We start from the raw sequence: 23,691 nt of genomic DNA on the forward strand, positions 1-23,691 counted from the left end.
TGCTGTATATAGCCTTTATTATGTTGAGGAAAGTGCCTTGTATCCCCGATCTCTCTAAAACTTTAAACATGAATGGGTGTTGAATTTTATCAAATGCTTTCTCTGCATCCAAGGAGATGATCATGTGGTTTTTTATTTTCAGTTTGTTTATATGATGGATTACATTGATGGATTTCCGTATATTAAACCATCCCTGCATGCCTGGAATGAAGCCTACTTGGTCATGATGAATGATATCTTTGATGTGCTCCTGTATTCGTTTTGCAAGTATTTTATTTAGTATTTTTGCATCTAGTTCATAAGAGAAATTGGTCTGAATTCTCTTTCTTTGTTGAGTCTTTGTGAGGTTAGGTATCAATGAGACTATGGCCTCATAGAATGAATTTGGTAATTTTCCATCCATTTCTATCTTTTGGAGTAGCTTGAAGAGTATCGGTATTAGCTCGCCCTTAAAGGTCTGGTAGAATTCTGCACTGAAACCATCTGGCCCTGGGCTTTTTTTGGTTGGGAGACCATCGATGATTGCTTCTATTTCTGTAGGGGAAATGGGACTATTTAACTTGTTTATCTGTTCTTCACTCAACTTTGGCAAGTGAACTTGATCAGAAAATCGTCCATTTCCCTTAGATTTTCAATTTTGTGGCGTATATGCCTTCAAAGTAGGATCTTATGATTCTTTTGAATTTCTTCAGTGTCTGTTGTTATGTCTCCCTTTTCATTTCTGATTTTGTTCATTTCAATACTGTCTCTCTGCCTTTTAGTTAGTTTGGCTAAATGGTCTGTCTATCTTGTTGATTTTCTCAAAGAACCAGCTTTTGGTTTGTTGATTCTTTGGACTGTTTTCTTAGTTTCTAATTTGTTAATTTCAGCCCTGAGTTTGATAATTTCCAGGCGTCTACTCCTCTTGGGTGTTTCTGCTCTCTTTTTTTTCTAGGGCTTCCAGTTGTGTTGTTAAGATGCTTATGTGTGATGTTCCAATTTCTTTTTAAAGGCACTTAGTGCTATGAATTTTCCTCTTAGCACTGCTTTCAATGTATCCCACAAATTTGGGTATGTTGTTTCTTCATTTTCATTGAATTTCAGAAACTCCTTGATTTCTTTCTTTATTTCTTCCCTGACCCAGGTGTCATTTAGCAGAGAGTTGTTTTAGTTTCCACAAACGTGTAGGCCTTTTTGTTATTTCTGTTGTTGTTGAATTGCAGCCTAAGAGCATGGTGATCTGATAGGATACAGGTATTATTCAATCCTCTTGTATCGGTTGAGGCTTGCTTTGTGACCTACGATGTGATCAATTTTGGAGAAGGTTCCATGGGGTGCAGAGAAGAAGGTGTATTCTTTCTTGTTTGGGTGAAAGGTTCTATAGATATCTGTTAGATCCATTGACCCAGGGCATTGGTTAATGATGTATATTCCTCGGCTTAGTTTCTGTTCACTGACTTATCCTTCAGTGAGAGTGGGTTGTTGAAGTCTCCCACTATTATTGTGTGGGGATCGATGTGTGGTTTTAAAGCTTTTTTAGGAGATCTTTTACATATGTGGGTGCCCTTGTATTGGGAGCATAGATGTTCAGAATGTGTTGTCATCTTGGTTGACTTTACCTTTGATGAGTATGAAGTGTCCTTCCTCATCCCTTTTGATTAATTTTGGTTGAAAGTCTATTTTGTTCGATACTAAAATGGCTACCCCTGCTTGCTTCTTGTGACCATTTGCTTGGAATATTTTTTTCTCAACCTTTTACCCTGAGGTAATGCCTTTCATTATGGGTGAGATGTGTTTCTTGGATGCAGAAGAAGTTGGGTCTTGTTTATGTACCCATCGGTTGTCTGTGTCTTTTTATTGGAGAATTGAGGCCATTGATGTTGAGAGATATTAATGACCAGTGACTGTTAAGAGTCTTAATTTTGATGTTGTTCCAGTCGAGCGTTTGTGTAAGTTGTGTTTTTGCCATGGGATGTTATCTATTTCCTGGGTAGTTTTGTTGTAGCTTGACCCTTTGGGATGGAGTTTTCCTTCTAGTACCTTTCTGTAAAGCTGGGTTTGTGGATAGGTACTGTTTGAATTTGTTTTTGTCATGGAATATTTTGTTTTCTCCATCAATGGTTATTGATAATTTTGCTGGGTCAAGAGTCTGGCCTGGCATCTGTGTTCCTTAGGGTTTGCAGGATCTCTGTCCAGGCCTTCTGGCTTTTATGGTCTCTGCTGATAAGTCAGGTTGTAATTCTGATAGGTTTACCATTAATGTTATTTGGCCCTTTTCCCTTGCAGCTTTTAATATTTTTCTTTGTTTGCATGTTTTGTGTTTTGATTATTAGTTGGCGGGCAGTTTTTCTTTTCTGGTCAATTCTATTGGTGTTTCTGTAGGCCTCTTGTATGTTTATAGGCATCTCTTTCTTTAGATTGGGGAAATTTTCTTCTATGATTTTGTTGAGAATAGTTTCTGGGCCCTGGAGTCTGATGTCTTCTCTTTCTTCAATGCCTATTATCCGCAAATTTCTTCTTTCATGGTGTCCTTAATTTCTTGGATGTTTTGTGTCAGGAGTTTTCCAGATTTGGCATGTTTTCTTAAATGGTTGATTCAATATCTGTGATTGTATCTTCTAGCCCTGAGATTCGTTCTTCCATCTCTTGGATTCTGTTAGAAAAGCTCACTCTCGTGTTGCTCGCCTTCTCTCTGAGGTCTCACGTTCTCTTTTTCTTCTGTCTGTGTGTTTATCATTGAATCCATTTTCATTTTCAGATCTTGAACTGATTTTTTGATTCTTTCATCTGATTTTTTGTATATTCCTGAGTTTCTTCCATTGCCTCTTTATAGGTCTTCAGAGCTTGAACCGTTTTAGTTATTTTTTCATCTGGTTGTTTGCATTTTCCTGCAATTTTTCCAGTTCCACTCTATGTGCTTCTTTTATGTCTCTCACCTGTTTGTCTGCGTCTTCCTGCATTTGATTACGAATTTTATTTGTTTCCTCCATTATCATCCTCATTACTAAGGATTTGAGGTCATTTTCTTGTATTTCCGTTGTATTTGAGTTCTCTGGGTGGTTTTCTTTGGGATAGCTGGAAACTGGAGACGCCATGTTGTTTTGGGGTTTTTTGGCGTATTTTCGTTGTCCTTTAGACATCTTGCCGTCTTTGTTTTTGTTGGGTAGCTTCCAGAGTTGAATGGAGGGTGTCTGATGATAGATTCACTTGTTTTCTTACGATTTCCCTAGGCTGCGAGCTCAAAGCTTCACTGGTGTGGATGTTAGGAGGTTAGCCCTGTTGTTCTGGTCTCTCACAGCCAGTGATCCTCAGTCCCCCTCTGCTGTGGATCCTGCAATTGTTCTGGGTCTCTGAATGAGCGTTGGGTCAGGCCAAGGTATCCACAGCCTTCTGTGTTCCCTGCCAAGTCCAGCCTGGAGCACTGGGACCGAACCACGGGCAGAACTCAGCTAGATTCTCAGGGCCAGAACCGTCTGCCAAGCTCAGCTAGGGATTTTGGGCCCAAAATGCACACAGGGCCCAGCCAGAATTTTTGGGCTGGGACTACGCACCAAGCTCCACTAGGGCCTTTTGGCCCAAAGTGCGTGCTGTGGTCAGTTATTGACTCAGGGCCCGAACTGACCACCAATCTCAGCCAGGAATTCTGGATTCAAACTGTACACTGTGTCCAACCAGAGTCTTAGAGCTGGTGGAACCGAGAGCTCTGTCCAGCCTGTGCCACAGCAGGAGAACTGCGGCTGCTCTGAGTTAGCGCCAGTGGTGGAACAAGTGCTCCGCCCGCACTGTGTCCCCGCAGGGGAGCTGCCGCTGAGCTGAGGTGGTGCCTAGGATGGAACCGAGCACGTCACCAAGCCTGCGCCACAGCAGGAGAACTGCGGCTGCTCTGAGTTAGCGCCAGTGGTGAGACAAGTGCTCCACCCGGACTGTGTCCCCGCAGGGGAGCTGCCGCTGAGCCGAGGTGGTGCCCAGGATGGAACCGAGCACGTCACCAAGCCTGCGCCACAGCAGGAGAACTGCGGCTGCTCTGAGTTAGCGCCTGTGGTGAAACCAAGTGCTCCGCCCAGACTGTGTCACCGCAAGGGAGCTGCCGCTGAGCTGAGGTAGTGCCTAGTGTGGAGCAGCGTGCTCAACTGCGCCTGCGCCACAGCAGGGGAGCTATGGCCACGCTGAGTTAGTGCCTCAGGCAGAATTGTTTGCTAGGCCGGGCCAATACCCGGGACTCTGGGGCCGAACTGTCCGCCGAGTCCAATCTGGGTCCAAAGGCTCCACGCGACCCAAATCCTGCCCAGAAGGTCCCCTCTCCCGCAGCAATTCCACAGCCACCACACCTCAATCTCCTCCACGGAAGGCTATGAGCTGCAACACCTCAGCCGCCGTGCTGGTGCGCTGGTGCTGGCGCCTCTGCCGCTTGCCGCTCCGATCAGAGAAAAACCCACGTCCTCCCGTGTTGCATGGCACGCAGGTCTCCGCACCTGGTCCCTCCGAACCGTGGAGCACTCCCGCTGCCGTTTTGATGTTCGACTTCGGTTGTCTGGTCAGAAAATCGTGCAATTCCATGAATTGTTCACTGGAGCTCCAAAGCGGCCCCCACTGTCGGCCATCCTGGATCTCTGGATTTATTTTTCTTTCATGTACCTATTGTAGATGATTCCAGGAAAGACTGTTCAGCTTCCGGTAGCCGTTCCACGGGACGGATCCTTAGGTGTCTCTCTGGCGTGCTAATCCAGCTTGTCCGCTGCCCCTGCATCCCAAGCTCTATTTTCATTGATTCTTTGTATTGTTCTTTATTTCTAATTAACTTACTGATTTCAGCCCTGATGTTATTTCCTGCAAACCACTCCTCTTGATTGTGTTTGCTTCTTTAGAGCATTCTCATGAACTGGTAAGTTGCCAATATGAGATCTCTACAATTTCTTTACAAGGGTGCCAAATGCTAGGAACTTTTCTTTTAGAATTTCTTTCATTGTGTAATATTTTCACTAAATTAAAGAAGATATTTTTGTTGTTGTTGTTTCTTCATTAAGTACTGGAAGGTTTCACATGTGTATAAGCTTTTTGTTATGTCTATTGTTGCCAAATTCTAGTTTTTATCAATGGTTATCTGCTTAAATACAAGGTGTTAATGCATTTTTCTTATATATGTTGAGGACTGATTTGTGACCAACTATATGGTTTTATATTCTAGAATGTTCCATATGGTGCTGAGAAGAATGTATATTCTGTTGTTCTTAAGTTGAATGTTCTAGAGATATCTGTTAGGTCCACTTGATTCATGATATCCCTTTCATTAATCCTCTGTTTAGTTTCCATCCTTCCCATCACTTTTGATTATTTTTCATTGAATGTCTCTTATATTAGATATTAGAAAGGCTACTCCTGCTTGTTTCCTGTGGCTGTTTACTTGGAAAATGTTCTTCCAAACTTTTACTCTGAATTAAGATTTATTGCTGAGGTAGAATTATTATATGTAGCAGAATATTTGGTCTAGTTTACACATCCATTTCTTATCTTCTGTCTTTTTATTAGAGAATTGAATCCATTGATGTTGAAAGTTATTAATGACCCAAGATTTTTATTTGCTTTTATTTTGCTGTTGATGGTGGTAATGTGTTTGTCTTCTTTTGGTGGTGTTGTAGTGAACTTATTTATATTCTGTACTTAATTATCTGTTTCAAAGTAATGTATATTTCTGATAGGTCTACCTTATTATGTTATTTGTTGCTTTTCCCTTCCAGCCTTTAATATTTTTTCTTTGTTCTCTACATTACATGTTTTGACTATTATGTGTCTAGAGGATTTTCTTTTCTGGTCGAATATATTTGTTGCTTTGTAAGCCTTTTGTATGTTTTAAGGTATCTATCTCTTTAGGTTGGAGAAAATTCCTTTTTCAGTTTTGTTGAAAATATTTTCTGATCTTGGAGCTTGTCATGTTCTCTTTTGCATATTCCTATTATACTTATTCTTACGTTTGTCTTTTCATTGTTTCCTTGATTTGGTGGATGTTTTATATGAGGAACTTTTTTCAATTTAATATTTTCTTTGACAGATGTATCTATTTCTTTGATTTTGTCTTCTGTGCCTAATATTTTCTTCTCCATCTCTCATATTTTGTTGGTGATGCTTACCTCTTCATTTTCTGTTCTTTTCCTTAAGTTTTCCAACTCCAGTTTTTCATCAGTTGTGTTTACTTCATTTATTCTATTTTCCTTTTCAGGTCTTGAACCATTTTATTAATGTCCTTCACTTGTTTGATCATATTTTCCTATATTTCTTGGAGGGATTTATTTTTATCTTTTTGAAAGGACTCTATGTTATTCATAAGCATAGATTTAAGGCCATTCCCTGAGTTTCAGCTGTGTTTATATGTCCAAGGCATGTTGTATTAGGGTAGTTGGATTGTGTTGGTGCACTATTGCCATGAGTTTTGCTGCCCTTTAGCCATTTGCTTGTTCCTTCCTTTGGCTGGCTGTTCCTGGAGATCTCTGAGCTTCTAGAGCATGCAGGAGGAGCCATTGGTCATATGCTGAGATTTGGATCTACTCAAATAGCCTATAAATGTTCACATTAGGCTGTGTCCAATTTGGATCTATAGTCAGGTGATTGGGATATGGTTGTTTGAGATGTGTGGTCTTCAGATCTGGCAGGTCTCCTCACGGTGGCTATTAGGACCATGAAAAATAGACTGGTCTGTTTCTCAGGATTCCAGGAATATCCAGGAGGTCAGAGCATAGAGGTGTTTCTTCTAGCATCTTTGATCCCATTGTTTCTGTAGGAAGCATGAGACATTGCTTCCTCTTCACTCACTGAGATCCTGGTTCTCAGACTCCATGATTGCTGGAGTCCTTCTCGTTAGAACATGACCCTTTCTACTCCTCTTGTCCATCAGATATTAACATTGAGACAAGTAGAACTGCAGGACAGAGGCTCAAACCATGTCCCTGGTTTCCAGAAGCTGTATTTGTGCAGGTCAATAGCTGTAGTTATGTGTCTCTGGAACCCAGGTTTGGGTAGGCTGGAAGGTACTGGGTGCCTAAAACATGGGACAGTGTGCCTGTTGTTTCTGGATATCATCCATATGGGGCCTGGTTGATGTTTCCATTGCTCCTAAGATGCCTGCAATTATTCAGGAAACACAGGCATTGCTGTTTTGAGTCCCCAACATGGTTACTCCCTTGGTCCACACTCTCTCCATCTCTACTACTCACACACTATGCATGCTTTGTAGCACCATCTTTGAATGCTACCTTTGAAATATTTGTCAAAAATATTTCTTCTTTTATATTTATCATTTGTTCCCTTCCAGTTGGAAAATTCTTCCCCATTTCTCACATTATATTACCTCTATTTATCCTATCCTTCTCCATATAACTATACCAAACAAATGAGTGTTATAGAAATGGAAATTAGTTTCCAAATACATTTCATCTGCAGTATGGAATTTCAAATGAATAGTGTTCATATGTTAAACAATATACAATCATAAAAAAGAAGAACACACACAGAGGTCTTTTTATGTACTTGTAAGTACAGATATCTACACACACACACACACACACACACACACACACACACTCACACACAAAGACAAGGAGATAGAAGCAAATTCAAAGGAAAACACGTTTTCAACTGGAGAATGAGAGTACGGACAATAGGATGTTACCAGAGTGATGCTGGAGGGAAAGAGGCAAAGGGGAATGTAATAAATTTTCACTTTTTTAAAAAATATATTTTAAGTTATGTTTGACAGTTCAAATATCAGGTCTGGAATTTCTTATTTTAATTTAAATATATATATATATATATATATATATATATAGGACTGTGGATTCAAAATTGATTTTAGGCACATCAAAATGTTTAACTTGGTAAGAATTCTTTGGTTTCTAAAGAACTTATTAGTCTCAGTGAATAATCCTTAAGGTTTGTTAAAAATTGAAAACTTGTATTTTCATGTACTGAGCATGGTTTTTACATGATACACATATTTTTTTTCATATTTTTTCTTGCATTCTTATTAATATCCTCCTTGTTTTTAAAATCATTGATTAATTATGCATTAGGATGACATACTGAAATAAGTGTTGTAGTTGCTCATTTCTGTCATTAATTTCCTCATGTATTTAGAATAATGATTGGTGTCCATGTTGTTAATTGAGTGTCACAATGAAGAGTAGGTTTCTATCCATGTGTGATAGTTACAACAAATTTTGTTTAACATTATCTGTTACAAATAATACTTAATGAAGACATTCATACATATTATAAAACATATAATAGTTCATGAAATATCTTCTAACTTTCATTATGATCAGGACATTTGTTTCTTTGGAGAACAATTGCTTCAATTCTGTGCTGTACCATGTGTTGTACCATTTTGCTATGATCCACAGGATAATGCCATTTGATGTAATATATATCTATATTATATTAATATGCATCTGAAATCGCATATACTGATTTGCTTTCATTTCTTTCAGTTTTGTCTTCTTAACGTACCAAGAAGCAACTCACAAAGGAGTGTACCCAAGATTCTTTCGTGAAATAAATGCCAAGAATATTTGGTTGTAATGTCCTTTCAGAGCTAGATAGAAAGAAGTTCTGGGACTATTCATGTGACAGTGAAGTTCATAAAACAAGTGATTATGGAAATGACCTGTGTAAAAAATACATGTGTTTCATTTCTGAAACAAAAGATCAAGAATCTCCAGCTTCTCCTGAAAGAACTCAGACTGTGCCACTCATAATTTCACAATTGGAGGCTCCTCAGAAAAAAAGGTTCATAACAAAATTTGAAATAGAATTCAATTCCACACAGAAATCGGAAAATATTATGTAGTGGCCCTAAAGGTCAACACAGAATACATATGGGATGCAAATTGTACAAATGTAAACTGTGTGGAAAATCATTTGCCAAGTCCTCAAAACTTCAAGTTCATCAAGAATCCACAGTGGAGACAAAATTTATAAATATACTAAGAGTAAGAAATCATTTTCACAGTCCTCAAACATCAAGCTCACCACAGCAGTAATAATGGGGGGATATCTAACAAATATAGTGAATGTGGGAAATAATTTACCTCATCCTCTGATCTCCAGGATCATCATAGTATTCATTCTCAAGAATATACTTACAAATGTAGTGAGTGTGGGAAATCCTTTACCAACTCGTCAAGTCTTCATGTTCACTACAGAATCCACACCAGAGATAAACATTACAAATGTAATGAATGTGGGAAATACTTTTCTCAGTACTCAAATCTCCAAGTTCATCAAAGAATCCATACTGGAGAAACGCCTTTCAACTGTAATGAGTGTGGGAAATATTTTACCCGGTACTCAAATCTCAAAGTCCATCAAAGAATTCATACTGGAGACAAACCATATAAGGTAATAACTGTGAGAAATCCTTTAGTCTGTCCTCAACACTAAAAGGTCATCAAAGAATTCACACTGGAGAAAAACCTTACACATGTAGCAATTGTGGGAAATCCTTTTCCCAGTACTCAACTTTCCAACTTCATCAAGGAATCCATACTGGAGAAAAACCTTTCAATTGTGATGAAAATGTGAAATCTTTTACCTGGTACTCAAATCTCAAATGTTATCAAAGGATTCATACTGGAGACAAACAATATAAATGTAATAACTGTAAGAAATCCTTTAGACTGTCCTCAATACTTAAAGGTCATCAAAGATTCTACACTGGAGAAAAAGCTTACAAATGCAGTGAGTGTGAGAAATCCTTTACCCAGTACTCAAATCTCCAAGTTCATCAAAAAATTCATACTGGAGAACAACCTTTCAAGTGTAATGAGTGTGGGAAATCATTTACCCAGTAATCAAGTCTCCAATATCATCAAAGAATCCATACTGGAGATAAACCATATAAATGTAATAAGTGTGAGAAATCATTTACAGTGTCTTCCACACTTGAAGTTCATCAAAGAATTCATACTTTAGAAAAACTTTACAAAGGTAATGAGTGTGGGAAATCCTTTACCCAGTACTCAACTCTCCAAAGTCCTCAAAGAATTCATACTGGAGAAAAACCTTTCAACTGTAATGACTGTTTGAAATCATTTACCCAGTAATCAAGTTTTCAATATAGTTAAAGAATCCATTTTGGAGACAAACCATATAAATGTAATAAGTGTGAGAAATAATTTACAGTGTCTTCCACACTTAAAGTTCATCAAAGAATCCATACTTGAGAAAATCTTTACAAATGTAATGAGTGTGGGAATTCATTTACACAGTACTCAACTCTCCAATGTCATCAAAGTATCCATACTTGATACAAACCATATAAATATAAGTGTTGGAAATCATTTACACAGAAATCAAAGATTCAAGCTCACCACAGAATTCATACTTGAGAATACCTTACAAATGCAATGAATGTGGGAAAATCTTTACCAAGTCATCACTACAGATTCACTACACCACTACCACGTTCACTACAGAACCCACACTGGATATAAACATTAAAAATATAGAGACTGTGGGAGGTGTTTTACATGGTTTTCTAATCTCCATGTTCATCAAGGAATCCATACTGGAAAGCAGCCTTATAAGTGCAAGTAATAGAGGAAACACTTTTGGAAGTCATCAACTCTTCAATCTCACCACAGAGTAAATACTCGAGACATACCTTATTAAAATAAAGAATGGAATGTCCTTTACCCAGAAATCATATCTTCAAAGACTACAGAGCATACAAACTGGAAACAAACCTTATAAATGTGAGAAGTGTGGCAAATCCTTTTGCTTAAACTCAAACTTTAGAGCACAAAGAAGTTTCATACAAAGTGTAACTGCAAAGGTAATTACTGTCCCAGTGTCCATTGGAGAACCATGGTTTTTAAATGAGAAAAATAGTTGTAATTATTTAAACAATATTGAAATCTTATTCATTATCAGATAACTCTTACCAAGAATTTTAATACTTGGAAGGAGTTGGAAACACTTTGCCCAGAAATACAGTTTATATTTATTGTGTTAATTCAAAAATAAATAGAAAAAATGTTTTGTGCAGTTTTAATATGCTGTCATTAAATAGTAATACAATAGAATTCATGTCAAAACTCATCAAAGAAATAATATTCTAAAATGTAGAGATTTAAGACATGATAATATTACTAATATCTATCCTAATGTTATCTCTTGCATAATGTTCTGTCTAGTTTAATATTGTAGAATACTGACATTTGGAAGATATATTTTATATGAAGATAATTGTGCTGTAGTCTTTGGGCTTTTTATAGAGTATAGATTATAGATACTTTAAAATCTGAAATTAATCACTATTTTCTCACAATAACTAATAAATATATTACCACTGTGTTCTATTAATTGTACATTGATGTGATTACTTTTCATTATATGTTGGGATGTTCTTGTTCATATCATTCATTCTACAAAGACTAATTTTAAAATGCCACAAAAGACATATTTGCCCCTTTAGAGTAATTGTAAGACAACTATTTGGAAGAGAATATATGATTAGCCGAGGAAACAGAGAGAGTACTAAAATGGGAGTGTATGTGTTTTGTGGAAAAATCATTGCCATTTGGATCCATTGTGTGTAGGTAGCACTCAGGCTTTACAGAAACAACTCTTTCTATGGTCCATATGTTGATTTTCATATTGTATGTGAAATATTGTCAATATTTGCATTCTTCCCCATAGAAATTTGATCCAAAATATTGTTTTTCTAAAGAACCAGTAGTTATGAAGATGAGTTAAATGTGCCTCACCCATACTCATACATATTTAGCCCATCTTTTAGCAAATGCTATGTCTGATTATATGTAATAGGGACGTGGTGGATGTTTTCTCTAGGGCTTTTTTTCCTGACAAAATTGAAACCAAAAATTACCTCAAAAATCTTATCTAAATGTCTATACATAGCGTTACTGACTGAGATATTGCAGTATATAAAATTTAAATATGTAAAGTATATTATGAATTCATTATTAATGGGTGCTTAATATTATAAGTTAGCAGGTTGTATTTACTTTAAATTACAAATTTTGTGATTCAATAAAATGAATCTTGCAGGTTTCATATTTAATTGCAAATATATTAAGGTATTATTATTACGATTCAACAGATGACTTAATATTGTTACGTGTGTACAAATACTACATAACTTGTAATAATATTCATATTCACATGACATAAATTCATATGATATGTTTGTTCAACCCAAGTACAAATAAAAATTGCTGCTAAACATAGTCATAGAGGATGAAATGTTGATTTTCAAGCTATAACCATTGCCCTTGAAAGTAACCTGCATCTAGCACTACATCCAATGATATGGTAGCTGATAGTACAATCTGTAAGCTATAGGTAAGTTCTTTAATATTTTATAGAGTATTTCCTGACCCTGAGAATTTTAACATTAGATTGAGAAACTGAAGTCCTCGGAGGTATCCTCAACAGGATGGATTTTCCTCTAGGTACCAATTTTCAACGAAGTTTTAAGCCAATGCCTACAATAGACCTTTGTTGAAGAAGCAGATGTTTGTCTTTACCATGGAAGCTGTTCTGTTTCATGTATCTGTCTTCTACATTATAGGAGATCAAAAGCATCAGTGTCAGCAAGAAGGACTGATTGAATGGTGGGTCACTGTTAAGCCTGATTTCGAGGTGTCGTCAGAAGTTCCTTCAGCAATTTTCAGGTTAGGATATTACAATTGATTAGAGATAGGACTGAGTTGCTGCCTCAGTTTATATTCTGTCGACCTGGCCTCTATTCCAGCTAAGAATACAATTCTATACATGTTTTTGTATCTACAGTCCTGGATCATTGATATGGTGCCAATTACACAAGAGCTGTATCCCAGTTCCTTGGAAATTAGAATCCTATACAAACTTCAACCAGATGACCTCTCCCCCTTCAAATATTTTAGAACTTTCTCTGGGTAAAATTGGCAAAGATGGTGAATTGTTACTAGGGAGTCTTATGCTAGGCAGTTAAATTTTGTGTTTGGCATAACCATGTTTAAGATAAACTAACCCTTCCAGGTGAAACACTATCCTGACAATAAATTGTTATGCTGATGCACACAGTGTGTTTCTACAGTTTTATTTTCAGGGCTTGAAATGAGACAAGCCTTACCTTATTATAGTAGTACAAGGTCTGGATTCCTTCTGTCTTTGAATTCTATGTGCATTTTAGCACTAGTGACTATGATATAGCTGTGCAAGGCTTTATGGATTACTAAAATTTTGACCTAGTGGACAATGAAAACACCATTTTCAATTACCACTTATGCTCATGGTAAGTATGGTTGTAAAGAAGTAGGGGACCAGAAGTCTGCATATGAAAATTAGGAAAATGAGGTAAACTGCCCAGGGTCACATTCTTGACCTCCTTTGTAAGAGAAGAACTTATTGTCATGAAGACCCACTCAGTGATGTAATATGCTTTTTTTTTTTTTTTTTTTTTTTTTTTTTTTTTTTTTTTGCTGCCTGAATGCAGCATTTATAATTCTCTATATATCGTCAGAGAGATATGTTGTGGTGCTGGTCCCACTAGACATTCGTTCTAATGCTTTGAAATGTGAATATTGTACTACCCTTGAGTACTTTGTACTCAATCAAAAATAATTCCACTATGCCAAGTTCAGAGAACTTTTTCTGGTCATAATTGCCAAGGATAGTAATTTTCCATATTGAATCTTGTGGAATTCAGCTAACTGGGGATTATAATCAGCAAAGGGCCAAGTAAGGCGGGCATTTTTAAAAAGTTTTTTGATTTAATATTACAACTGTGGCTATTTTAGGTTGAAGAAATATCTATTCTTCAACAATGTTAATGCTCAGTAGTATGACTTTTTGTTTCTCTTTTGTCATTAATTTTCTTTTTTAATCTTCTTGGGAGTTGTAAATGGATGATAAGCTTTGAATCAATATATATCATATGTCTATACACTATAAAATTTCTGCAACATTATTGGTACATCCTGCAAAAATGGAAGTCACATTGTGTGAAATAATTCCTACAAGTACTATACATAATTAATTAGATCCAAGAACTTACAGGGTAGAAAAACAGAAGAGAACAGTCCTTTCACACTTCTGGCTGTAGTTATTCAAAGTTATATATGAAATCTTCAATGACAGTGAAATTTTTTCTCGCCAAGTATTACGTGCAAATCATATAAAGTACATCATGGTAATGAGTAAAAGAAATAGAAAATATTGAAAATGTACATAATTTCCTTATTAAAATAAAATTGAAGTACTACAACATGTAAAAACAGAAGTTCGTAAAAAATTACTGAGGAAAGCGACTTCATATTCTCACATACTCATATTTTCTTATGAATTAAACAGAAATAGAAATGACCACCATCCATACCACTAACAACGAATGCAGGGCCAGCATAATGATTGTGCATCTCAGGGATTTCAAAACAAAGAAAATCAACAGGCTGCAGCAGCTAACAGATTTGCTCTCATCTTCTTGATTCTCTTTCTGTCTCTGTAGACTCAGAACAGTGCACTACTTGAAGAGAGTCTGTACTTACAAGACATTTAAGGAATTCCTCTCTTTATATGATGATCAGTAATCAGTGTTGATCATTGCTAATTATGTTAGTCTGAGGAATTTCAGGACATCCAGGAAGAAGTCAGTGTTAAGATATTATTTTACACTACTTATATTATAAACAAATCTCATAATGTGTGTGTACAAGTATGATAAAGTTGGTGAAGCTATATAAAAATATTTCACAATATTTTACAGTCAACAATGTTGACTTATTCCTTATGTCTTTTATAATGGAATGGAGGAAGAAATTTGACATCCACTTCCCATGTTTCTGTGCCTGCTATGTGCATACATTCCTACATGTACTTTTTAAAACCAATGAGACTACGTTGGTTAATACAAAGATTTATTAGGTACCTGTACTTCGTGCAAAATAAATATTTATGATTTTAGCATATAACAACAGTACAGGTTTCTTAACTTTTATTTTAATTTAGAATTACTATCTGCACATGCATTCAGCTTTTTAAAAACTGTGAATGTAATTAGACATGCTAACAATTTATTGTTACTCTCCTCAGAAAGATGACTAAATCTTGATAGTTTTCAATAATGTTAGTATCTACGCTCATGGCTATAAGTTACAAAATATCATCTATGGGCAAACCTGCTTGCTACATAACTGCCCCAACCCTCTTCAGATAATTATTCTTCATTTAGTCAAAATAAGTGTTAATGTAGAATAACATATCTGCATTAAATCAAATCAATAAATACAGAGATGGTAAATATGAAGAAAATAAACTATAGCAAGTTTTTTCAAATCTAGCATTGTTTTTCTGAAAGACAAAGTTTTTATTCAGTTCATGGGTAAATAATATTTTAGTAATATATTTTGTTTTATAGATGGGGACATTTGTAGCCTATTGTAGATTTCAAATGACTTTTGTGTGATGGTTTGATAAATTTTAGTTTTCCATAGAAATATTTTTATTTTTTTTATTTTATTTATTAATTTATTCTTGTTATATCTCAATGTTTATCCCATCCCTTGTATCCTCCCATTCCTCCCCCCCTCCATTTTCCCATTATTCCCCTCCCCTATGACTTTTCCTGAGGGGGATTACGTCCCCCTATATATTCTCATAGGGTATCAAGTCTGTTTGGTGGGAAAATCAATAATAGCCATGAGATTTTCCCAGGCTTAAAAATTCCTAGGGGACTGGAAAGATGGCTCAGTCAGTAAAGTACTTGCCTTGCAGTCCCATGGACTTGAGTTCATTTCCCAGAACCCATGCAAAAAGCCAGGTGTGATAGCATATATTTTAACCCTGTTGCTTGAACCCAGACCCAAGACCATTGGGGGTGGGGAGCAGAATGAAAGACACAGATTCTTTGAGTCAGGCAAGTGGTATAAACAGACGCATTTATTCCAGGAAAATGATTCCCCTTACATCCACCTCAACTCCTCCAGTCCATTTCCAGCATCCCATTGGTCCTTGGACTGCAAGCTGCTACAGTGGCTCCCCCTCATTGGCATGGCTATATTCAACAAGTGTGATGTCACTGGTTTCTGGGCATGCCCATGCAGGTCTCAGGTTGGCTCTATGCAGAAACCCAGTCAAACACATGTGTTATTAGCAATAAATTTTAGGCCTGCTGAATGGCAGGCCTGGTTCCTACTACATAAACCCAAATCTACTGTAGGTGTTTAGATGGTCAGCTCAGATTACTATGTGAAATCCACATCAACCAGAAGCCCACCCATATGCATACACACCTTGATATGCTTGTACCTGCCCACATGTGCACATACACAGAGGGACATCCATAGACATATAAATACACAGTAGATAGCCGGGTATGTTGGAATGCCTGTAATCCTAGTAAATGTGAGACAGAGGTAAACAGAACTCTGTGAGGTCGAGGCCAGCATGGGCTACAGAGTGAGTCCAGGACAACCAGGGCCATGAAGAGAAACCCTGCCTTGAAAACCAGAGAGAAAGACAGACAGGCAGGGAAAAAAAAAGAGAGAGAGAGAGAGAGAGAGAGAGAGAGAGAGAGAGAGAGAGAGAGAGAGAGAGAAGATATGGAGGAGAAGAGTGAAGAGGAATATGGAGGTGCTGTCCTTTGGGGTGACAGAGAATCCACCTCATGCACATCTTTCCATGCTGTATACAGGACAGTGGTGGCCCCAAGAACTCCGCCTCATCCCCTCTGAAGAATCTGGTGGAGTCTTGGAACTTCACAGAGGCTTAGAACGTCCCTTCTGTTGTCAAGTGAATGACTGATGGATGAAGTTAGCAAACCACACAGAATCACTGTCTCTCTTTCCTACTCCCATATGCCACAGCCTATGAGAAGAGAGGGACACTTCAGGTGTACAGACACTATCCCTCCCTCCCACATGCACAGTCCTTGCTCACTTTTGGAAGTGGCTGCAGAGAGGTGATCAGTTGTTACACCAAGATGGGCTTATGGAAATTTCCCAAGGCAGGAGCTAAGCCATGGTTCTCAGCAGCTGAGGGAGATTTCAAAATTACCTGAAATTTATTACAGAGTCAACACATGTGATGAATGATTTTTCAGCTCTTGATGTTGTCCTGCCAGATTCTGGGGGGAATTACTCACCCAGAGCCTTGGGTATGCTCATCTATGAGTCCACTATTTGGCCATGCCCACCTCCCCAACCTGTGCCTCACGAACTGCCAACCCTGCAGGAAAAACCAACTACTTAAGGGCAGTTGGAGTTCAGAAAAAACAAGACATGCCCTTGAACAAGCAACCACAGGGGCAACTGAAAAGTAAGTGCCCAAGATCTCCTGCCCTTAGGCTGCATTTGTAGGATTGTGCAGGTGTATGTCTGTGCATTTGTGTGTGAGAGACTGGGGATGTGAGCCCCAACCAATCTAGATGTACACTGCAGCATTCATGGGCAAGTGTGTTGTGTGGGTGTGTGAGGATGCTGAGGGAGAATTCCATAGGAAGTGTGAGCACATGTAATTGGCACAGGGTTAGAAAGGCTAGCAAAGAGGTTGTGCACTCTTAGTTGTGGAGGAGAACTTTTGGGATCAGAATTCATGAATGGGATTCCCAAGTCTTGAATCTAACTTAAGAATGAAGATGGGGTACTTAGTGAGCATTGCCTCCTGGTTCTGTGGAAACAGTCCAGGTGGCAAGGAGGAATGAAGGAGGTAGTTGCAAGTGTGGTCACATGACTACACCATTACTGTATGAGGACCAGCTCCACAGACCAGGAAGGGAAAGGAGATGACACGTGTTATACACCACTGGAAGCCACTCTGTGTGTACTCTATGTAAGTTCATGTCAGTGCTCTGGGGTTGCTGATTTGGACAGCAGAGAGTGGTAGGGGCACACAGGGCCTGAGAGGGCCTGGGAGGAAATGCCCAGGCCTGTCCATCTGTACATCCTTCATAGAGCTGACAGCAAAAAGGCACTCTGGCTGCTAGCAGCTGTGATAATGGCCTTTGGTAAGAGAAGACCCTTACCTAAGCAGGTAACCTGGGGAAGAAGGCACCCTATCCCTGAACTTTCTGCCTGTTTTTCTCACCCTCTCTCTTGGTGGCAGGAGGTAAAATTCATTTGTGGGGAGAGACATTAGCAGACGGATGCCATGAAGAGATGTGGCTCCCAACCTTTCACAAGGACATTTTTCTATTTCCTTTCAGGCCCAATACAGATCCATTGGGCTTTGTGGACTTTGAGAAAATGGTCCAGAATATGATGGGAATGAAAGCAGAAACTAGCTATGATTTCTATGGTCGCTACTGTAGCTTGTGTGGCAGGAGATCCCTCATGTTGGTGATAGATCAGTGAGGCCACCCCAGTCCTCTTTATCCTCTGTAACACTGGCTGGCATGGGACTAGGTCAGAGCCAGTACCCACTGTCCCAGTCTCCTAGTGGATCCCAGCATCCAAAAGTAAACACATTGGGAACTCTGCTGTGGGCCACCACAAATTTCTTCAATCACTTTGCTAAGGGTCAAGGGTCAAGGGAAAATTTGGGCACCAGGACTCCAGGGCTGAGAGAAGGCAGACTCCATAGGACATGTCCCCCCAGCTAGGTACTACTTTGTTTTTTACTGTTGCTACAGATGTCTGGACAAAATCAAGTGTTACCCAAATTGTGAGAACTGCAAATTTAGCTTCCAAGGGCACAAAACCATCTGTAACGGTAAGAAAGACCCTGAGATGCCAGCAAGCTTCCTTTGCATGTTTATTGATCACATTCACACTGGGTCCTTTTCTGGTGCAGGAGAGGGATCTATTATGAATCTCACAGTTAAGTAGGAAAGAAGAAAAATGGTGAAGTGTGTGGTGAATGCTCCAACAGGAAGTCAGAAAAAGCCTTCTCCCAGTCTGATGCTTGAGGTGGATCCTACAAGCAGTGGTGTCTAAGCTGAGACCTAAGAGACTCCTAGAGTCAATAAACCACAAATATCTTAAAACAAGAGACACACCTCCATCCCCCAAATTGGGCACATGATGGCCAAAGGGTGAAAGAGGCCTGTCGGTCTGCTCAAGGGACATATGAGGATGAGTCTGAGCTGTGGGGACAGGGTCGAGCCAGGTCTTACCGGCCACTGTCTTGGAGTTTGGGCTACAACAACAGGGACCTATTATTTAGCAAAGCAGCAAGAAGAACATTTGTAAGGGAAGGACTTGCCCTTGCTGCAGAGGGGACAGGCAGCAGGGAGAATGACACTTGTTGTAAACCATCCACAATCAGATTGAAAAAATCTCACCCTATGGGATTTCCAGAGAAGTGTAGTTCTGGGTCTGGGCGACTTCTGCAGCACGGGATCAGCCTGGCTTCTCAGCTCCCATATGTTGCAAGCATCTGTGCTTATACCACTGATGCTCCAAGAACCTTGGCCTCTGTGGACAGGCAGCCTTCCTCTTTGAGGAGAGGGGAAATGGACAGCTCACAGAAGCCCCTGTTGGCACTTCAGTCAGAATATAACTGCCTGTTACCTTAAGACCAATCTCAGCCAAGGTAATTGGTGGATAATACAGGCTTTCACCAGTTCAATCCATCCTGAGGCTACTGATCAGGAGGTCTACTAACACAAGCAGGCCTGCTAACAGGAAGGCGGGGCCAGCACTCTAGCTCAGCTGACAAAGTGTTAGCCTTGCATGCCTGTGGTAAATCCCCTGTACTGTATGAATTGGCCAAGAATGACCATGTCTAGGATCTCTGATGTCATGATGTGGAAGCGTAAGGGATACAAGTTCAAGGTCATCCTCAGCTATTTAGATAGTTCAAGGCCAGCCTACACTAGCTGAGACCCTGTTTTTAACTTTAAAAAAAAAAGATGGTAGCTAAGAAGTGAGGCAAATCTGTGGCAGTGTCATGTGTGGTTTCTGTGTGTCCCCATCACACAGTGTCTTTCCAGGCAGTCCTGGTTCTTGTCTTGGAACAGGAAGGTTCCCAAAGCAGCTGTGGGATACTCACAACATGAGCTTAGGGTCTGTTTTCACCTAATTTCAGCATAACAGGGCTCCTGTAAGAAACATGTGTGTGAGTGTGATAAAACCACAACTGAATGTTTCGACCAGAACCTGAACAGCTACAAAAAAAATTATGTTTTCTACAACAACAATTCCTTTTGCAATGGGCACTAACCCAAGTGCTGGAAGAGCTGCCACCTGTGGTCCCTGGACACAGGCTTCCTCTCACAATTCTCAGCCCAACTGAATCCCCAGGTGATAAAGAAAACATGGTTTCCCACCCCAGAGATAAGGTGGTGCCCTACTGACCTCACCCAGAATGAGGCCATAGCACAGTGAATCATGCTGATGCAGTCCCACCATTCAACTACCAAATGATGTTTCCCCACTTCTGCCTTCCTCTTCACAGCCTGGTTCCTCACAAGACCTAAGAGTCCCAGAACTCTCACAGAAAATATCCTGCACCAACATCCATGTGCTTGTCCTCTCTTATCACAATGAGAGGCTGACAGGAAGCATATGTGCTGACAGCATTGGCCTTGAGGCTGGGGCAGCAGCTCAGTGCTCAAAGTGCTCACCACAAATGCAGTAGGACCCATGTGCAACCCGCAGGACCCACAGCCATGAAGTGCACACTTGTTTATAATCCTAGAACTGAGGTGAAAAGACAGGTGACTTGCTGGGCTCACTGCCAGGGCAGCTTCCTCAGTAAGTTCCAGGCCAGTGAGGCCTCTGAGAAAGAAGGTGGATGTTGTCATGACACGTGAATCTTGAGCCTGTCTTGCTGCCTCCACACACACTTGCACACATAAGCATATATGCATGGGCACCTGCACACATCACATGCACACAGAAGCTTCTGTGTGGGGACAGCAGAGTCCAAACCTCAGTGCTCAAAGCCTTCAGGCCTGATTCCCCTGTTCACATGAAGACGCCCCTCAGAGCCTCCAGCCAGGCTTGTTTGTGATATCTGTCCTCTAGCATCTAGCCTGCCCGCAGCCACCAACTCTGTCAGAGGCCCACACCTCCCTGTCCCAGCCCCACAGGCAAAGCAATTCATCCATCCTGGGCTGTAGGCAGAAGCCCTTAGGATAAAATGGAGCTGCTTCCACCCAGGCTCCACCTCACTGAATGCAGAGGAAACAGGTGTTGTGGAGGATGGTGTCCTGTGCTTACTCCCCTGACACAGACCAACTTTTCTAATCCTAACTAGAACAAACTCTCACCATGGTATAGAGGTTTAGTTTTGTGAACACCATAACACAACCCTCATCATGGAGGGGATTAGAGGTAGCTTATTTCTGGGCATGGTGGCAAACAACTTTAATTCTAGCATTGTAAAAGGAACTTATATTCTCTTTGCTCACTTGTTGTCTGGGAGGTGTACTGCTTCCTTCTTCTAACCTGGGCCTAGCCCTGGAAACTTCTAGCCTTCATACAATCTATTCTAGGCCTAGATTGTTTTAGACTCTGAGATTTACTGCTGAATAAGCTCACCCTTACTAGTTCTTTCTGAGCTCAGGGCTGGCTGGTTCAACTTAGCTGTCCTGGCTCAAACTCTTCTCCAGATGACTTATTTAAACTTCTTTCTCTCGTGGCCCAGAATTTTTTCTGCTTAGCCTTAAACTAAGTCAGCAATCTGCTCTAATCTGGCTTCTTCTCATTTTTGGCTTATTCTTCTTTATCTGAGTTCTCTCTATACAACCCATCTCTCTATTTTTGTCCTGGTAAAACTGCGTCTTCTCTGTAAAAAGCCTCTTAAGTAGTTTACCTTTTCTCTCTCTTTTAAAGAGAGTTGGGCAGTTACTAATCTGTCAGATCTTCTGTGATTTGTCATTATTTCTGTTATACAATTAGATATCATTTTCAAACATGGATGCTTCCTTCTACAAACTATCTTTACCTTTCTTTGATGGATTAGGTCTTTTGTTCCCACTTTGACAGGTCTTGAGGTCTCCATTCTGAGTTTGGAGGTCAGAATGGTGCCTCTCACATGGTGCCATTTGTGCTTAGTTGGGGGGTGGGTAGTTTAAATGTGGTAACAGTCTCATGGCATTTCTATAGTACCAGAAAAAAAAAACACGTCATAACTCAAGACTCTTCTCAAAGTCATTGGTAGGAACATCAGGTAAGAGGGTTACACAAAGCAAGAAGAGCTTTGCTATAGGCCTCAGATGCTACCTGCTGGCATGCTCTTCCTTATGATTGGTTGGCAACTAGATAGAGATCTGTTCATATATTCCAAATGACGTATCTAATGGCCGCAAAGTTAATGATGTCATGTGCAGAGGAGTATAATAAATAGGCATTAAGGGAGAAAACTATGCCCCAAGATAGTTTGATTCTGGACTTACAACATCCCAAATGCTCCCCAACATGGCAGCTCTAATCGGTTCACTGGCCTTGAAGAAGGTTCCATTGAAGGTACAATTGTTTGCAGGAATTTTGTTTCACAGTACTAAAATAGCCACCACGTCACATGTTATATAAAATGGCACATTCTGTAAGTCATTTACTGGGCTGCCACTCTGTAGCTCAGCTATGCAGTTCTGGGTTTCTCAGTAAGCTATTGTTTTGTTTTCCTTCTTTCTCTTCTCCCAAAGCATGGCACCGGTCCCTTGGGTATTTTCACTGTTTCTCTGAAGCTACCCCCTCCTACCTCCTTTCAGGGAAGCTGCTTAAAAGCCATGTGATCTCTCTCTGCCAACTCCCTCCTCTGGGCAGCTGTCAAGTCTTATAGTTTTTCTGGCAGATGTTAGTCTCAAACTCCAATAAAAACTGTCATGGAGTTTAAAGATAGAAAGGAAAATGATAACATTTTTTCACAGTCAAGTGGACTTGTGGTATTGACATATTAGTGTCTTTTGAGACCATGTCTCTTGAGTTTACAAAGTGTAGTTCATAAAAGCAACACAGGATCCTGATGTGTTGGCAACACCTATAATCCCAGTACTCTGGGAAGCAGAGGCAGGAGAAGCTCTGTGAGCTTGAAGCTAGCCTGGTCTACAAAGTGTGTCCAGGAGAGCTAAGGCTACACAGAGAAGCCCTGCCTGGAAAAAAAAAAGAAAAGAAAAAACAAACAAAAAAGGGCAGCACATTTTTCTCCACAGAACATTAAAGTGGGTATTTAAAACTACAGAACAGAGGGACTAGATTTGGAGACCATAAATAATTCACAGCTTCCAAGAGAAAAGTTGGGTCTTATCACTGGTGAACAGAAAATCCCTCTTTTTGTCTGAGGCCCAATGCGTTAGTCAGAGACACAAAGAGACTGCACCTGTTTTCTGAGCAGAGCTACCTCCTCCTCTTAGTTTATTCCTCCGAGCAGCTAACAACCATTGAAAGGGTGAGAAATCTGCCAAAAATGGGAAACTGAGGCTCCCAAGATGGCAGAGGATGCCATCTTGGTGATGGTTTAAAGCTTCTCATAGCCCGCAGGACCCCTTGCAAAACCTGAGACACTGCCATTCCCTAGTTAGACCAGGAGAGTGTGACAAACCATATCCTGTGTTAGAAACTGCCTATACAGAACTTGCACCTGCACAGCAAAGATACTTCATTGGCCTCCTAAATCCAGACTGTTATTTAGTCCAACATATCAGCAATCTCAAAAACATTTCTTAAAGTTTTTTGAATATTATTGGACTTCATTCCACTAAACAAAAGCCACAGCAAAAATATCTTAGAGACAGGCTAACCTCCATTTTCAGGCCCCTCTGAGTATGCAAAGCCTGTT

General features: G+C 39.7%; 1 pseudogene; it reads left to right on the top strand.

The window, feature by feature from the left end:
- Positions 1-4,330: 4,330 nt before the first annotated feature.
- On the top strand, positions 4,331-19,483 carry LOC127186475 (zinc finger protein ZFP2-like; annotated as a pseudogene).
- Positions 19,484-23,691: the final 4,208 nt, after the last annotated feature.

Source organism: Acomys russatus, unplaced genomic scaffold (assembly GCF_903995435.1).
Source record: "Acomys russatus unplaced genomic scaffold, mAcoRus1.1, whole genome shotgun sequence".
In the NCBI taxonomy this organism is placed as follows: domain Eukaryota; kingdom Metazoa; phylum Chordata; class Mammalia; order Rodentia; family Muridae; genus Acomys; species Acomys russatus.